Source organism: Geospiza fortis, unplaced genomic scaffold (genome assembly GCF_000277835.1).
Source record: "Geospiza fortis unplaced genomic scaffold, GeoFor_1.0 scaffold81, whole genome shotgun sequence".
Taxonomy (NCBI): domain Eukaryota; kingdom Metazoa; phylum Chordata; class Aves; order Passeriformes; family Thraupidae; genus Geospiza; species Geospiza fortis.
Window position 1 is genome coordinate 6,631,494 of NW_005054318.1, and position 18,601 is coordinate 6,650,094.

The window sequence follows — 18,601 nt, forward strand, 5'->3', positions numbered from 1 at the left end:
CTCTGCAGATCAGGATGTGCAGATCAGGATCTGTCTTCTATGATTGTATCTAAGAGCTCCTGAATCAAACCATCTACACTGAAATGTCATGGGGAGGCCTCAGAAGTACCCCACACAAGTCACCAAAAAGCCTCATGGACTTCTGCATATCCCTGGTCCTCTGCTCCCCAAAGCATCAGTTCTCTCCCCAAAAGGTTCTCCCTTTGCAAGAGCCTAATAATCAAAGGGTCTTCCAGAGGAGGTTTTACTGGAGGTTTCTAAGAAAGGTGAATGACTTGAAGGTATGTCCTTTGTTGTCTTCCCACTGTTTGCACACATTCAAACTGAATCGTATTTTTAGACAGATTGGAGTTGGGTAATTTCCTTCCAAGTACTTAGGAGCTGCCACAACTCCTCAATGACTTATCTTCATAAAAGTCTCAGGAGAGCCTGGGAACGGACCTAACCCAGAAGGGAACTCTGCTCAGTGAAACAGCAGAGTTCAGGACAAGACTTTTAATTATTTTCCCCTCTAAGCTCCAAAAACTTTCCCCTGGCTGGGTTCACACCAGTTCAGTGACCAGGCATGTCTAGGCCTGATAAAGGCAAGATTATTCATTCAGCACAGAGGTTTAACACACACAGTCCTTACACCAACATCCCACCTACTCCACAGACGCTTTTATCAAACTCACCAAGATCTGACACAGCTGAAATGCACAAGTGTGCTGTAAATCTTGGTGCCACATTGCCAGATAACTCCAAAACAAATAATTATTGAAATGGTCCCAAATAAGTTTGTGACTGTTGTGAAAGGACTAATGGGTTACAGTGAGAGGGTAAAAACTTCCTGGAGTCTGCTCCAGGATCAGGGTTTGCTGCTCCCAGCCCTTAGTTTCATTGCACATGGGAGCCAGCAAATTAAGACTTGAGCTATTATAAAAATTTGCATAATGTCAGAAGCATTTGGTACCCTGAGGATGATGTACTCAGCAGAGTCTGACAGCACTAAATGATGGCTGTGATTTCCAGCGGGACCAGAGTCTGGACACAGCAGAGGAACCACCACCAAGACAGACTTGGTGCTGGCCTCTTTGGAGTCCTGCATTTTAGGCAGCGAATGGAAAGTTTCCTTGGCACTTGCAAATGATAATCAGAGCAGGAGAAGCAATCAGACTAAACAGGCACTGTCCAACCACTGCAACTAAACACATTGTAGCTTCACTTTGGATTGACACTGCATGGATACTTTATTTAGAACACAGAAAGGTTTATCTGTTTTCAGAGTCTTTCAGCTTCCAAATAGTTAAGCAATTGCCACTGTTTTCATTTCTGCAAGGAGAAACTGAGAAATTATTCCCAGTCACAGAGGGGCTGGATAAGCAATGACACATACACAAATCACAAATCCATGACCACAGGAGAGTTTATCCTCCTCTAACTTCTGACCTGCCAACAAAACCAAATAAAAATCATCTGCTCACATTTGTCGACAGATAATGGAGTTATTTACTAACTAATCTTCTCCATGAACAATATTTCAAGCATTCGTTCCTCTCCATCTGCTTTGCTGTTTTATCCAGTGTGATAAACATAGGAGGTTGTTTCCTCAATTTTTTGTTCATTTCCTTCTTATAATTAACCACACTGGCTTTTTACAGCAGCATGAGAAACACCTCATTCCCTGTTAAATTGTCAATAGATTAAACAACAACAATTTGTTATATCCTGCTGGACTTACACCATCTCTAAGAAAGATGATCTGGGTAAACACCTTTTCCTGATATCCTCTGTTACAGCTTAGCTTTTGGGGAGGGATCAAAAATATAAGATGAAAACATACAGATGAAATATATTTCCACCTTCCATCTATCCATAAAAAAAAAAAGAAGAACAGAAAGAATACAATCAGCAAACACAAAGTACTTCTCTGCAGGCTGATAGTTGGTAAAACAATCTGCAAAGAGTCCCTGACCTTAACTGAACAATGTCTGAACTGATGCATGATCCCAAGGTCTGCCATTTGACCAGAGCACAAACACCACCCCATCACAACCACGGCCAGAATTAGATTTGAACCCAGAGACAAGAAACTAGACTTTATTGATCTTCTTACCTGGAATTCAATGGCACTGTGGGGAGGCCAGAAACCTGGATTCATGGGCTGAGCTTAAACTTCTCCTGTCTGGTGATTTCCAGGCAGTGTCTCTTTCAGAAAGCCAACCAACTACTTTTAACTTGGGGTCTGGCTTTGCAGCTTCCTTTAGACAGCTTCACATGAGTGATAAACTTGTAAATATAAAATGAAATTTGAATTATTACTGTTCCAATTCCTGAAATAACCGGCATTTGCTATGATTTTATTCTTTTACTTGTGCTCGTTAATAGTATCTAAATGTCAAGCAAAAAGCATCTTTGTGTCTGTGCAGTCATCCTACTGTCCAAATTTATTCACCCAGCAAAGGTCAGGAAATTGCTGAATTACAAATGCAATTGTTTAGAGCAACATCGTACAACTTAGTGAAAGCTGCACTCAATTTGTTCAACCCAGCATCCTGAAGCTCCCATGGAAAATTTATTGTGCCAGATATATTAAGTGCAAATTGCATTATAAATTCATTTATAATTAAAACTGCCATTTCTGTGCCTCCTGCCATACCCCACTTTCTGCTTCAGCAGACACATCACTCCAGCCCTTGCTGTTTCTGTTTTAATCTGTGTAAGAGTTAAGTCTCTCCATACCCCTGGGAAATGCATGTGCTCAAGAAACTGAGGCAGGAGTTAAGCAATGTTTCCTGGAATGGTCTGGATTGGAAGGGACCTTAAAGATCTTCTAGTCCCAATCCCCCTGATGTGGGCAGGGACACCTTCCCCTAGACTGGGTTTCTCAGAACCCCATCCAGCCTGGTCTAGAGTAATTCCAGGAATGGGACCTCCACTACTTCTTTGGGCAACCTGTTCTTCACCATCTGCACAATAAAGAATTTCTTCTTTCCTAATATCTAATCCAACTCTGAAATTATGGGAGTGGGAGCAGAGAAGCTGCCACCTCTCCATTGGCTTTTTCTTACCCCTTTCCAAGACTGAGCTAAGCACAATGGCCTCAAAAGCAAACGTGGCCAGCCTGGATTGCTGCTCCATGGGCTCTTGACTCATTCCAGTGATGACACAGGAGACACCAGTGATTTGATCTTCTAAATGCCTGCAGACACTGAGGGAGGAGCCACCAAGGACACCCAGCTCCTTGCACTGATCAGTGCCCATCTCTTCACGTGCCTCTACTGTTCCTGCAGGAGACATCCAGTCCTGCCCCAGGACACAGAGGCCCCAGCCAGCACAAATTTCATCTCTGAACCCCTCCCTGCATCTTGCTGGTACTGGAACCACAGCCCCTGGCCAGAGCAGGAGACAGCAGGCATGCAGCCTATATCCATCCCTGCCCCCCAGGGTTAGGAGGCAAACAGCTCCTGGTGGGCTGCAGCAACCCAAACCAGGGCATCAGCACACATCAGTCATTCCATAAAACCCAGACAGCACCTGCCAAGGAAAAAGAGCAGGGAAGTATGGCCTGTGCTTTAAAGGACTGCATCACTGGGGGACACCTCTGATGCTGAGCTCAGCTCCACAGTGGCACCATTTCTTACCACAGTGGTACAGGCATTTCTTACCACAGTGGTACAGGCATTTCTTACCACAGTGGCATTTCTTACCACAGAAAATCACACACACACACAGGAGTCCACAAAGCCAGTACTTCTCCCTCTGATGTGATACACAGTACAAGGTTAACCCACCCACCCAGAGCACCCCTTCACTTATCTCCCCCACCAGAGCAGTCCCACAGGACAGCATTGGTTCCAGCATCCCTACCTCACTGTGATAGCACCTCACATGGGATCTTGCTGGGCCAGGACTCAGGTATAAGCCTTCCTTGTGAATTTCCAGTTTAAAGCAAGGTTATGGTATCCTTGGTTAAAAGGGCAATAGGAGTACAACTTAATTACCCAGCATTACAACACAGCTCTTCTGAGAGGCTGCAGAAGGAAACTGGCACTGTTCTGATGGAATATTCCATGTGGCTAACAACAATTTTGTGCAGCCTCAGAGAGGACAGTCAGTTAGCTAAATCTGTTGAAAGGTAAGAGTGACATGCAGTGTTATTCTTTCCTTACATGTAGTACAACCATATATTTTCAGGCTATATAGCTTATGTTTTTAGATGAGAAGAAAGCAAAATAAGGAAAAAACCACCAAGCTGAAAATAAATTGGATGCAGTTCAAAAGGACAGTGGAAAAATACAGGATGACAAAGAGATGGTAAAGCAGCAACTTAATAAAAAAGGATCAGGGCATCACCACTAATCACAAGCAAGCAGTGCCCCACAAGCGCTGCATCCACACCAGGCAGAATGAACAAACACCCTGCTGCTACACCTGGGAGGGCTGGACACAAGCATCACCCAGGAATCAACAGCTCTAAGATCTCAACAGGAAACCCAAATGTAGCCTTGGACATGTGTTTCAGAAGGGACACTCAGGGGACCAACAGGTGTCATCAGTGACCAGAGATACATGGCCTTAAAGGAAAGGCTGGACTATCTGGTGGTGAGGCAGGTAAGGAGGGAAAAGGCTGAGGAGAGACTTGATGCTTCTTTTTAAAGACATGAAAAGTAGATACCAAGCAGAGAAGATTAATTGTCCTCTCTGTCAGGATAACCAAAAAGTTTAAATCAGAAGGAGACTTAGAGTAGGCAAGAGAAGGATTTTTAACAGTGAGGATAGTGAAGAGCAGGTTACCTGGGGGTAAGGCATAAAGCCTTTGTTTGGTGCATATAAGTAAAGTAACTCAGGCAGAATTCACCCTGTCTTGGGACAAGGGATGGTCTCTGACTTCTGCAGGTAAACAAACCCATGTCTTTTGAATCACCCTCTCCTTTAGGACCTCTAAGGACAGCAGCTCTCATTGTGCTTCAAGATGTACTCAGCATCACTTGAGGATGGGATTTGCCCTGCTGACAGGAACTGAGAGGCAGACAGCTAGGAGGCACATCAAGGGACCTGGAAGAGATGGTCCTTTTGTCTGTTGGGATTCAGGTTGGTAAGAAGAGCCACTGGCTGGCTCCTCACCACCAGCAGTGAGCAAACCAACGTACCTCACAAGCACACTCACTCATTTACTAACTGGGAAAACAAATCACATGAAAAAGGAACATGAACAGAAAGAAGCCTTCTGCACCAGAGGGGAAGCTCAGCTTGGCTAAGAGCCTTCACAGCAGCACATGGGGCTTTGAGCTGTGGAGGGCACAGAGGGTGGGCAGCAGGCAGTCTCCATGGGAGGCCACAGAAACTTGTGCTATGCTTGGTCCACAAACTCTTTTTCCTCGTTGGACACAAAAAAAAAATTTAAATATCTAACAGCTCCTGTCAATATTAATTCTCCCCCAAGTGGCTTGCTATTCACAGCAGGATAACTAAAGCAACACTCATTACTTTAATTAGTGAAGGAGACAAAAAAATACAACCAGAGCTTGCAAAACAGCCACTTTTACTTTATTTGAAATGCCTACCATGAGCCCATACTTCTGCCCATAAAATCTGTAAGTACTCTTCTGCATGTGCTGTCTACAGAGCACAATTTATTTCTGCTGAGGAGAGTTGCACCACAGCAGAAAATGCACTTCTAAAATTTCTCAGGACAGATATATCCAGAAAGATATTTTATAACTGGTACTATGAATCCCAATGCTACACCAGAGCAAGTGATACAGATACAGTGTCTCCAAAGAGACCAAGAACCAGAAAGCCAATACGTTTCTTCAGCACCCTACTGTAGTGGTAGTTTATGTCTGGACTACAATTCCAAACCATGGCTTAGCACACAGAAAACAGGCCTTCATAGACTTTTTCTTTTCAATCAGTCATTCAAAATCCCCTTGCCAGCGCTGAAAATTGGTCACCTGCTTTACCCTTTTCTGTGATCAGTCTAGCTCTAAACAGGAAAGCAGGAGGCAGGAGAGGTGGATTACACAGTGAGACCCTGAGAGAGAGCACGTCTGTCTGAGCAAGGTTCTGCCACAGCAGTGAAAGACACAATTATGCTCATCATTTTTTAATTAGGAAATGATGTGTGATTTATAAGCCTTAGTGCAATGTGGTATTTGAACAGCAAGGAATGACATTTCCAAACAGCATCACAGGAACCTTCTCTTCCCCTGCCCCATCCCCCCAGTCATTTAAGCAAGTCATTCAGACAAAGAGCAGAAGTCCTTCGTCTGGGTTTTAATCCAAACTGGTGGAGTCCTGTATGTGCTCTTTTCATTCTTTTTTTCCATCTTTTTCCGGCCTCTTTTTCTTTAATAAGACACAGTTTCTCCCCTGCAGTCAGCAGTGACAATTGTGACTGTAGCTGTCTGAATTTCAGCATACATAACCAGAATCTGAGCTCCCTTGAAAGAAAGTTCACCAAGTCTGGAAGAGAATTATGCACCCAACAATCCAGCCAAGTCAGAGACCTTGTCTGCTGAAGGGCTGTGGCTGGCATGGACCCACCATCACCACTGGCAGCCTGATCCTGCAGCCTTCTCCTCAGCCATGGGCAGCACTCACTCTAGGTCACAGCCACATCCATTATGTGAGGTCAATATACAGTGTATGAGCAGAAAAGCTCAGAGTAGTTGTGTGGAAGGAGCTCACTCTCAGCACACAAAGCCTGGTGGCTCTGAGAAGGAGAATGCTTTGCTCACATCTCCTGCTGCTCCAGAACCCACAGCACTGCAGTTACACACCTTACAGGCATGTACCTGGCCACCTGGTTTGTCCTCCAACCACAGCTGCAGCAAGGAGATACACCTGCTCTCCCCAGATCTGGTGAGACTTTTAAAGTCTTCATCAACCATGGAAAGCCAGGAAGATGGTCATGGCATCTTTAGAAACCCATGGTACCAATACCCAGCCAGGCTTTGGGGGTCACAGCCCTGTGGTGCACTCATCCCAGCTCAGAGGTTGTGCAGTGCACGTTCAGCACTGCTGGTGGGTACTCTGAGAGCTGCCCAGAGCACACAGAACTAAAGCTATGGAATGACAACTGTAAGGGATATGGCTGTGACCTGCCGCTTCACAGAGCTACAAAAGGAAATTCCTCACATGCAGGCAAGGCCTAAGCATAATGCAGCATCTCCAGAGGAAACATCTGCTCGCTGGTACATAGGGGCAGAAGAGTTTTGAAAAACACAGTGAGAAAGAGTAATTGAAGACACCAAAATCACAGGTGAAAATCTCACTAGCAGAACAGCACAATTTCAAAAATAAGAGGGCTGAAATATTAATATTGCCCGTGACTGCAGGGAGGAATAGAGCAGGAGAAAGGTGGCAGACAGTGCTTTAGACTCAGAGGCATGAGTCAAAGCATGACTTGAGATTTACAGTAGAGATGGTTTATCAGCAGTCACAAGTAGATAGAGCCAGCCTAGACATCAACAGAGACATTCTAAATACCACACACCATTGCACATAAAACCTCACCAGTCTGAATGGACTAGCAAGAGCTTGGCCACCAGTTTCAGGTGCAAGGCAATCATTCCCTTTGGCACGCTCCCTCCACGTGAAGAGGTAAGAGTGATGTGTGAGCACAATGCATGCTATCTTTGACTGAAACCTGAGCAATGCCCCAGGTCATCACAAAGCCTCAATGAATTTAAGAAGCCCTGGAGCATTACTGGGAGAAGTGAGCACCAAAAGGGAAAACATCCAACAATCTACCTACTAAAAGAAAAAGCGGTCTTTAAGAGATAGCTCTTAATTTTGGAATTGCATTTCTAGAAACTGTACTTTCAACATAGTCATCTGTTGTGTTTTTAAAAAAAGGACATTTCTTACTGTTAAGGCTTTATCAGCATATTCACACATGAAATAACTGCTAAGCCTTACACATTCAAAACTAGATTTTTTTTCTATCTACATCTTTCCATAGCGACCAAAATATCCCACATTGGGATGTGACTTTACCTGGAAGATTACTTGGATAATCTCAATTAAATTACGCCTTCAAGACAATTAAAAAATGCTGCCTGTGGACTGCAAGTGCTTAAATATCATTAAATTATGATAAAGCAGTAAATTATGCCATCCTTGGAACTTGCAGCTCCCAGCCTCAGACTCAGAATTCAAATCTCTGTAATTTAAATCTTGCCTCTCTCTAAACTGAATAAAACATGACCTGTGTTTGTTTATATTCTCCATATTTCATTCACGGTAGCTCTCTTCCATGCAAGTCTCAAAGACAAGCTCTGAAATATAGAGGACAATCATGAGATATTTGTAGCTTATCTTACACTGCTTTTAATTCACTTCCCTGTTAATTTCATTACTAAAGAACTCCAGAACAACTCAGTATTTTCAGTATTTCTTCAGTTTTGTTGGGGTTTATGCATTATTCCACCTAATTCCAGGTAGATTATTGAAATTGTTCATTTCAATAATCACAACAGATTTGGCACAGTCCTATAATTCACCTTTTCATAGAATCATTAAGGTTGGAGATCTTCAAGATCATCCATTCCAACTTTCCATGCAGGATCACCATATTGGTGCCTAAACCATAGTCCCAAGTGCCCCATGCAGGTACCTCTTGAACACTTCCAGAGATGGTCAATCCACCACCCCCCTGAGCAACTTATTCCAATGCCTAAAGACTTTCAGAAAAAAAAATAATATCTAAACTGAACCTTCTCTGGTGCAACTTGAGGCCATTTCTTCTTGTCAGTCACTTGAGACATGGCAGAAGAGACCAGTCCCCACTTCACTTCCACCTCCTTTCAGAGTCGGAGGGAGCAATCAGGTCCTCACTAAGCTTACTCTTCTCCAGCCTAAACAGCTAAACACTTCCCTCAGCTGCTCCTTGTAAGAGACATTTTCTAAACTCTTCACCAACTTCATTTCCTTTCTCTGGACCAGCTCCAGCCATCAAACTCCTTCTTAAAGTAAGGGGCCCAGAACTGGACACAGCACTCGATGTGTGGCCTCACCAGTACTGAACAATCACTTCCCTAGTCCTGCTGGACATTTTCTTGATCCAGGCTTTTCTTTTCTCTCCCACTGTGGTATCAGATGAGTTTTGCAAGGGAGTCATCTACTGAGGTGACGAAGAAGCAGGACGAGCAGCAAGCCTCAGCAGCAGCAAGGGAGGCAGGAAGAGTTCTTGTCATGTAAATGTTTCCTGTCCTATCTGAGCATGGCTTTGCAGAGGTAACACCACTAGTGGTGTAATGAAGCACTAAGTGAACACAGGTGGAAGGCACAAATAAGACAGGCGCCTGGCAAAAGAACATATCCCTTAAATCCTGCCCACATTTCCCAGCCAGAAGTGAGGGAAGGAATCGCTTGCACAGCATTAGTGGGAGCTTTATTAGGAACATGAGTGAGTGTGGTCCAACTCTTTCAGCTGCCTCAGGGACTCAGACTGGCGCCTGATTTTGGTTGTTTAAATTAACCCCAGGCTCCAGAGTCCTCGGGGCTGGGCTCATTCTGTCATTTCCCAGGTAAGAATGGAGGAGCCCCATCCGGCTTGTAACTCACAAGGAGAACTTCACCAGGCTTCCCTCACCATAAAAGACTTCTGCTTCCAGTTAGCCAAGCCACAAAATACACATTGCATGTCTTAGGAAGCCAAAGAGCAGGGAAAAGTGAGGCACCTGCTCCTGAAGGCCACAGCACTCAGTTGCTGGAGGCAGCTGAGCAAAGCCAGGCTGCCTTCAAGGATTCTGCAGCTTCAGCATCAGAAGCCCCTGCTCTCCCCACCCCTTCAGATCACTCACAAGCTGGCCACCCTCACCCTCAAGTATGAATGCACATTCAGAGGCTCTCCCTGGCCCAGCAAACACCTGGCTGTGGAACATAAGAGGGAAAAAGCTTGACAGGCAAAGGACAGCTCCTGTGGAGCACATCACTTTAACCCCACCAAGAGAGGTGGCAAGGCGACCAAGAGTGGGACACCTCATGCAGGGACCAGCTGCTCACTGCTCTGAGTGCAGCACTGCAAGCCTAGAGGAAATCTGGCTGGTAAGAGGACTGGATATTCTGGGATTTTAGTCCCAGGTTCTGGGACAGCTGCAGCTGAGGTTAGCCACTGGCTGCTTTATAGCAGGTGGATAAAACATGGGTGCTGGGGAGTCAGTTCTAGCCCTTCTGCTGATTGCAAACAGCTTTTTCAGCAGGCTGAACTAAACACAAGGGGTTTTCCCCTATAGCAGGGCACTCAAGAGCTGCCAAGCAGCCATAGCAGAGCACATCCAGGTGCAGACTGTTCCTTCAATCTACGAGGGAAGCGTGTTTGTTTTGCAAGGCAGGAGAGATGTGCTCGACTGGTTTTCACTCCCACCCTAGGGAAGGCTGTGCATCACCATTCTGTTTCTTCACAGATCTAATCATCTGCTTCATCTCTTCACCTTGCAAAAAGCTGCTGCAAGGAGCAGCCTGGTAATAAATTTGCCATCTCTTACACTTCAGATCCTTAACACAGCAAACTTCTCTCCCTCCACACATTAGGCTGCCCAGAACAATGTTTCCCAAACAGGCCAGGCTTGGCCTGCAATACTCTTTGGAAGATGCCATCCCACAGCCCCAGGCAAGCCTGAGCATCTCTGCAAACATGGAGCTTGCTAAGGAATGGTCCCCAGTTGCCCCAGATCGAACTCTGGAGTGAGCTGCCACAGAAAATAAGTCCAGTTTTGGAAGAGGGTGCATGTCTGAGCAGCAGATGGGATCCAACAGGCAGTCTTTGTCCTCATCACTGGTCCTTTCAGCATAAGGAAAAAAATATTACAAGCTTCAGAGTTTTCCATGCAAGAACCTGTGAAATTCATTAGCAGCAAAGAAACAGGGAATTCTCCATTTGAGGTCTTTTCAGGGAATGAGGCAGTACAACACTGTTAGTGCAGGAAAGCATAGAAGGCACATTTTCTGGGGCTGCAGGCCACTGTTAGACTGCAGGAATATTTACATGAAGGGTCTATTTAAAGTCTTCACATAAAGGGTCACTAACAATCAGAATACATAAATGTTTATGCACATTAGCAAACAGATAAGCTAACATATATAAATTGCTTATGCCCATCCATAATACCTACTTTCATCTCATTTGTATTACATGCTCACATCCATGACGCTTATGAGGATCCATGGAACAAGTTAATCTGTGATACAGATTAGGCATGACCTAAATTTTAGTCTGCATCTCTCATGTGTTCTCTCAGGACAAAGATTTTATTCAGAGAGCTCTGGTTCCTATAGGTGGCCTCTGTGCCCACATGGGCTGCTGCACAGCTCAGGTACCTGCCTGCATGGGTGCAGACACAGCTTGAGCATCCACTCCATGCAAGCTCAGGGCTGCCTGCACCCACCTGGGCAGAGATGCTCCAACATCCCTTTCTTCTCCATTCAGCCATATTCCACAGACACAAGCATCACACAAAACAAAAAGGAAAAACCAAACAAACAAATGAAAAAAGACCCAATATGAACCTCACTGCTTGCATTCTTCATCTTGGCTGCCTTGATGCTACAGTGAGCAAAGCATCAGGGCAAAGTGGGAGGGAGCATGTGCAAAGAGAGACAGAGGGAAAACAGATCACAAAAAACAAAGAGGAAATAAAAACACAAACCAAAACGTGTAACAGACAAGATCAGCAGCAAGAGACACATTGAGGAGACAGGCACTGATGAGGCTGCCAGGTGAAGTGATGAGAGGAGCAGGTCCATGGGCCACCCCACAAATGCCTTCTCTGTGCCTCTATCTGCCTTGGCTGAAACCAGGATGCAGCAGCTCCCAACCCAACAGTCAGCCTTTAAAAACTCAGTGCTAACCTGTGAGCCCAGGGAGGGCAGCCCTGACAGATGGGCAGGGCTGGATTTGGCTGCAGGGCTGCAGCTCCTGCCCGCCGCTCGCATTAGTGTAAGCTGCCCTCCTCGGGTTCACCACTTCAGCAATCACATAATCCCTGGGATTTAGGCAGCAAACAGAGTGCCTGCTCAGCAAAGGTCTGAAAAAAAAGGTTGTGTGAGGTACAAAAGAGGGAACCAGAGGACTGGCTTGACCCCAATGTGATACAGGATACCAGCAGCTGGGCAGCACTGAGATCCCATTTACAAAACCCTCAAGCTTCAGATGCATCAGGGAGATGATGTGATTCCAGCTGTGTAAAGCTGGAATTCCTGGCACCAGATGTAAATGCCAAAACAAGAGTTAATCCCTAAGATAGCCTGTGCCATTCATGAAAAGAAATGAGGCACCTTCCATCCCTCTGGAAGCTGTTGTCTGATACTGCCAGATAAGCTGCCCCTTCCCCTTCATCAGCTCTAAGGGGTACTGGGTTTACCAGCCCAGAAACAAATTTCTTTGTCATAAGCATAGAGACTTAAATGAAACTAATGCCAGGACATCTCACACGTGGCACTTGCTTTTCATGCTACCACAGGCCTGCTCCATCCCAGCAGCTCATTGCCCAAGATGAATAAACTTTGACAGTGATATCTAGAAACATGCATCTTCTGCATCATTTCAATGAAGTCTGAGGGCAGTGGCTTTATGTAATAATTAACAACTGTTTGGGAAAATTATTCATTAAGTTTTAAGGGCAACATTATTTGTCATACTTGTCCTAATTAAGATCAACACCAAGGAAATGTGGCTGCCTTGTGGGAAATTACTCTTCTTGCAGACAGTACAGGAAGCCTCTTGAAAAGTGAAGACTTAGCAACAAGTGCCTGATTATGAGAAAGGCTGGATGCACACTGAAACCCCAGCTAACAACACATACCATGGTACTTCAGCACTGACCTGGTGCTCCCACACCTCAAATGCCATTTCAAGGCAGCAGCACCACAGGCAGAGCTAACAAAACCAAGCTTTAGCAACCTTCAGCTCTGTGAATGGAGCCACAGCCCTGCAACACAAGGCTAATAATATTTTTTGGACACATGGATCTGGGTAACACAAATGACATGGTGATTCAGCCTAATTACAAACTTCCTGTTAGAAATATCAAGGTTCCTCCAATGGCACCGTCAATCGCTCTTCTGACTCATCCAGTTGTTCCTGTAACCTCACAAAACAAAACCTTTTTTGACCCTTAAGGTATAAATAATTAAAGAAACCATTATTTTGAAAGAGTACCTGGCAATCCATAGTTTCTGGAGCACCATAGCAACACACAGAGAGAATTACAACATTCTGCTTAGGACAGTGGCTTTTATTAGAACCTCCACTCCCTGAAAGACAGCTGTAAAACACTCATTCATCCCTCATTTGGAAGAGGCACGTTAACTCCCTACACCTTCATGCTTCCAGGAAGGTCAGATCATCACTAGTCAAGGGTGAATCACAAGTCCACCCATTCCAGGCCAATCTTTCAAGGTCAATAGTTAAGAAAGTCTTGCTCATTTGACACACAGGCTTGAACCTTCCTGCAAATTAGTTCTACCTTAAAGCACAGAGCTAGGGACCCAGCAGGAAAAATTCAAGGGCACTACACCCATTTCCATCTCAAAGCCTGGCCCTTCCACATGAAAACAGGACCCTCATACCCAGGGTCAGGGGGAAAATACATTCATGGTAAACAGAGACAATTCAGCCCACAGCAAAACAATTCTGAGCCTCTCTACCTCAGCAGAACCTCCAGCACAAAGCAAGAAGCAGCCTCCTTACCAGAAAGCTCTACAGGCTCCCAAAGTAAGAATGGCTTTTCTAAAGAAAAAGCCATGTTTTTAACTTACCTCTCAGGAGGTCTTGAACATGATTTGCAAAGCCTCAGGACCAAGTGGGCTCCCACAGCACACAACAGAGCATCACCCCAGGCTCCTGGGAGGCATTAAGGCAGCAGTCAGTTAATTAGGGTAGGGTTTGCAAGAGCCTCCCAGCCTTCTCTCACAGACAATACAGAGTGGCAGCATTCACTTCATCAAGGGCAGGATCAAGTTATTTGTGGCTCACAGTAGCCCACTTCTTCCTCCTCAGGTTTTTGTCTCTCTTTGGCATAAACAACTTGAAAAGCCTGTGCAGCTAATTCCCAAGTCCTACACAACTGTGAGACTTCCTTTCCAATCTCCCTTTGGTGAACTCTAAAATGACACATGGGGCATTAACAACCCCCATAATAAACCCTCACTAGTATGACTTCAAGATCTATTTTTTCCATTACTCTGTATTCTATTTAAGAACTTGATTTTGGGAGGCACAAAAGGCCTGATTTTCAAAGATTTTCAAAGATTGAACAGGGAGGGGGGAACAGAGATGTACAACTCATCTGAAAATCACATCTAACACCGTGAAGCCAAACACCAAAAAATTACCAGCAAGAACTCTATTTTTAGCTATCCTGTGTCACAGCATTCACCATCCCCAAGCAAACTTTCTGGCAAATATTTAGAGTAAGTCTCACAAGCCCATGCTTTGTCAACAGAGCTCAGTGATACCTATAGCAGCTGCAGGCACAGCACCTGCAGCACGGCAGACAGCATCGCTTCAGCCCGTTACCATGGCACTTCTAGTGGATTCTGCCTGTTTGCATGTAGAGGAGGCAAGATAAACCTGCTATGTTTTTAATATGTGATAAGCAGGGCACAGCTAATCCCCAAATAAAATGGCTTTCAGGCCTCATCTAAGCCAGACATCTGAATTTTCACACCAGGCATTTGTGGCAGCTCTGAAGTGCACTTTGCTGTTGGAGAGCTTTTCCTGGATGGGTGTTGGTACAAGTCACAGTGAGAAGCAGATGCTGCTGTGCCCAGAGGTGGTGAGGCTGCAGCAGGAAGAGCTGAGGTTGGGCACCACACTGCAGCCAGCCCCATCCCCTGCCAACAGGCACATCCCAACACCTTTGGGCTGGCAGCACTATGAACACAGGTTAAATCCTCTAAGCCACCCAGGTAAACACCCCACAGGGAGCCCCTGCACTTGTGCAGTTCAGGAGATGTAACATCTCAGCTTACAGCACAGCCCATTTAAAATGAATTTCAGATGAACTACCAGCACAGCAATACACGTTTTTTTGCTGCAAGTCAGATGCACTCCCTCTTCTACCTGCTTTAAGTATCACCTGATGCTTTTGTTCAGCAGCAGAGGTTCAGGCCTAATAAACCCACCTTTAACCCCTCAACCTCAATTCACCATGTGATTGCACCCAAGTAATTACTCCTGGACTGACACTACCCTGAGCTGAGAACCAACCCCAATTAGAGGATCTGTAGGACAGAACAAAAAGCCCCTTTCTGCTCTCTTCTCACCTCATTAAATCCACCTTTCTGCTTGGACTGCTTTTATCTGCTGAAGGCTTCAAGGAGAGCCATGACCTTGATTCCTGAGGGAAGGAGTTAAGATTAACAGACATTAGGATCTCTTCCCACTGAGGGCACTTGGGGTGGCACCTTAAGGAGTCCTTCTCTACAGGAGCTATACTGCTTGTTTGCTATGGCCCCAGCACCCCAAATAGAGCACAGCAGAGTCCAAAAAGGGCTCTCAGAGAGGTGCATGAAAGAGAGCACAAACAGAGGTCTGGCATTCACTAAAATACATGACACATCTACAAGAAAACCACTCCTATCCTCTGCTGTCGTGTTGCATGGTGAATTAGCACATACAATGCACCTCCTTTTACAGAATCACAGAATCACCAGGGTGGAAGAGACCTTCAAGATCATGGAGTCCAACCTGTTCCCTGACACCTCAACTAAACCATGGCACCGAATGCCACATCCAGTCTGTTTTTAAACACATCCAGGGATGGTGACTCCACCATCTCCCCAGGCAGGCCATTCAGGTACTTTATCACTCTTTGTGTGAAAAACTTTTTCCTAATATCCAACCTATATTTCCCTGCAGCTGGAGACTGTGTCCTCTCATTCTATCAGTTACTACCTGGAGAAGGAGACCAACCCTCCTCTGACTACAACCACCCTTCAGGGAGTTGTAGAGAGTGATCAGGTCCCCCCTGAGTCTCCTTTTCTCCAGGCTAAACACCCCCAGCTCCCTCAGTCATTCCTCACAGGGTTTGTGTTCCCAGCCCCTCACCAGCCTCACTGGACACACTCAAGCGTCCCAACGTCCTTTCCAAACTGAGGGGCCAGAACTGGGCACAGCACTCAAGGTGTGGCCTCACCAGTGCCAAGTACAGGGGAAGAATGACCTCCCTGCTCCTGCTGGCCACACTATTCCTGACACAGGCCAGGATGCCATTGGCCTTCTTGGCCACCAGGCCACTTAGTCCCATGTGTGTGAGGTCATAAGAAATGCACCCATGCTGCAGAAGAGGCAGCTCCCCCAAAAAGCACAGCAGCCTGTACCCCGTCGCTATGAAATCCTGAGCAGAGCAGGATTTGCACGTGGAGCCTCTTGCCCTGCACTCAGCAAAGCAGCCAGCGTGGAGCACATCCCATTCACAGAGGGAGGGAGGGAGAGCTCCTGCAGGCAGCTCTCCCCAGGTGTGACAGCCACCTGGCACTGCACGAACAGCCAGGGCTTGGCAGTGTCACCGAGCTGCTGGAGCAGCTGCTGCTTTCCTTACCAAGGAGCCCCCCTGGTGCCAGCCACGTGTACTGCCCGAGACAGGGAACGTGCTCCAGCACAAATTACCGCACAGTAAGGCAGCTGAAAGAGAACACGAGAGGTGGCAGAGCAGTGGGGTGTGAGCAGGCACAAGGGCATGGGAACACCCATCTCTTCCCGGAGACCTCCAGAGCCACATGTGCCACCCCAAGGGGCACAGCAGCGCCCTGCCCTGCTGCTCACCTCCACACAGCCTCTGGGACCAGCTGGGACATGACTGGTTTTGGAAAGCCCTTTCCCGAAAGGCTTCTTCAAACAAAACTGCTCCATCGTGGTGAACAATTTTCTCTAAGCCACACAAAATTCCCTCCCCTGGGGAGCCTGCAAAGCTACACTTGAGTGTATAGGCATATTTAAATGTTTCACAATCTGCTTTTGCATGTGTTATTTGGGGATATAAGTGGTGAAATCACAGCTGCTTCTTGAATATCTACACAGCAATATTTAACATTTTATTTGAAATATTTTTGCTTTAATTAATTTAAATGCAACCCAGCCATCCAACTCTTCACATATAATCCTAGGGATTTAGCAGCAAATGCAGCATCACAGCTAAATAAAGGAAAGGTGGCAAAATTAAAAACTTACCATAAAATTGGCCTATTTAGCATAGTAAATAGCTTTTCAATTTGACAAGGGATAACCATTTTATGAAAATGTGTATTCAAAATAATCCTGTTAGGTCGCCCAACATTTGCCAGTCTTAATCCACACACTGCAATAAACCCCAATCAGAATAACTTTTCCAAAGTCTGTATATCTGTATATATTTATAGCATTATCAAGAGTAACTGCAGTAGTTATATCAATAGAATGAGATGCAATTTTCACAAGCAGTAATTGAAACAGCAAAGTTATTGCTAACCCTCCAATAAACCTAGTGTGTTCTGCCTAAAGTTATTACCAAATCCAATATACACTTAATATTTCAATTTCTTTTATGAGTGAATTACATTTAGTCCTCCTTATAGCTGACATTGCATTTAAGTGACATTGAAGAAATTTACGGCCAGAACAGACACTAAACACTTGCCCCAGCCAATATTTCCCTATCTTGAAATGTCCCTTTCTAAAACACTCCCTACCTCCAACCTTGTTTCTTACCCTTCACCCAACAGCTGCTCATTGCTCCACAGTTTCCCTGCCAAGCCACTGCTGCCTGCTGAATGTTAACTTTTAAAGCAAGGAAGTGCAGGGGTTTTGGTACTCCTTTTTTGAGGTTCACCTTGAAAATAAGTTCAAGAAGAGATAAATCATCCAATTAAATACCAAGAAGAGACAGAGATATGGAAATTCAGCTGTCACCATAATCTTTGCTACTTATAGAATCAGGATTAAACTAAAGCAGGTGGCAACTCATGACTGCTGTTTGTGTCCTGAATCAGAAGAATGCATTTCAATGTCTCCCAGAGCAGAGATCCAGGGCTAGGAAGATGGAGATCCATTCTGAAGCACTTAAACATGCTCACTGCAAACTCCTGCATCACATCAAACCAAAATCATTCCAGGAAGTGCTAGAGCCACCACAAAAAACACTGCTGAAGCCAAATGCTTCATCTTGGTTTTGAATCATATCACAGCTTTCCTGCTTGAGTATTTGGGAGATAAATGCTGACAAAATATTTTCATTTTAATGAGGCAACATCTTCCAGAGAGAAGCAGGGAAGCTTTGGCCAACACCAGTGAGAAAGCAGACTCCCTGCAGTCCCTGGCAGCAGAGCAGCCCACAGGGCTGCAGAAGGATGCTGGAAAACAGCAACACAAGGCTGGTGTTTGCTGCTGCCTGCCCTGGATCCACTCGAGCTCACAAATGCCTCTGAGCCAGAGCACTGGGAACACCTTGGGGAGCACCTGGGAGCTGCATTCTGACTGAAAGGACAAACAACATATGCAGCTCCCTACCTATGAGAAGGATAGGAAAAACACCTGGCAATGTGGCTAAAGGTATCAGAAACCACCAGCAAAATGTGAAATAAAATGCTGTGTAAGTGCTGTGCAAGTGCTCATCTGCCAAAGATGCAGATGAGC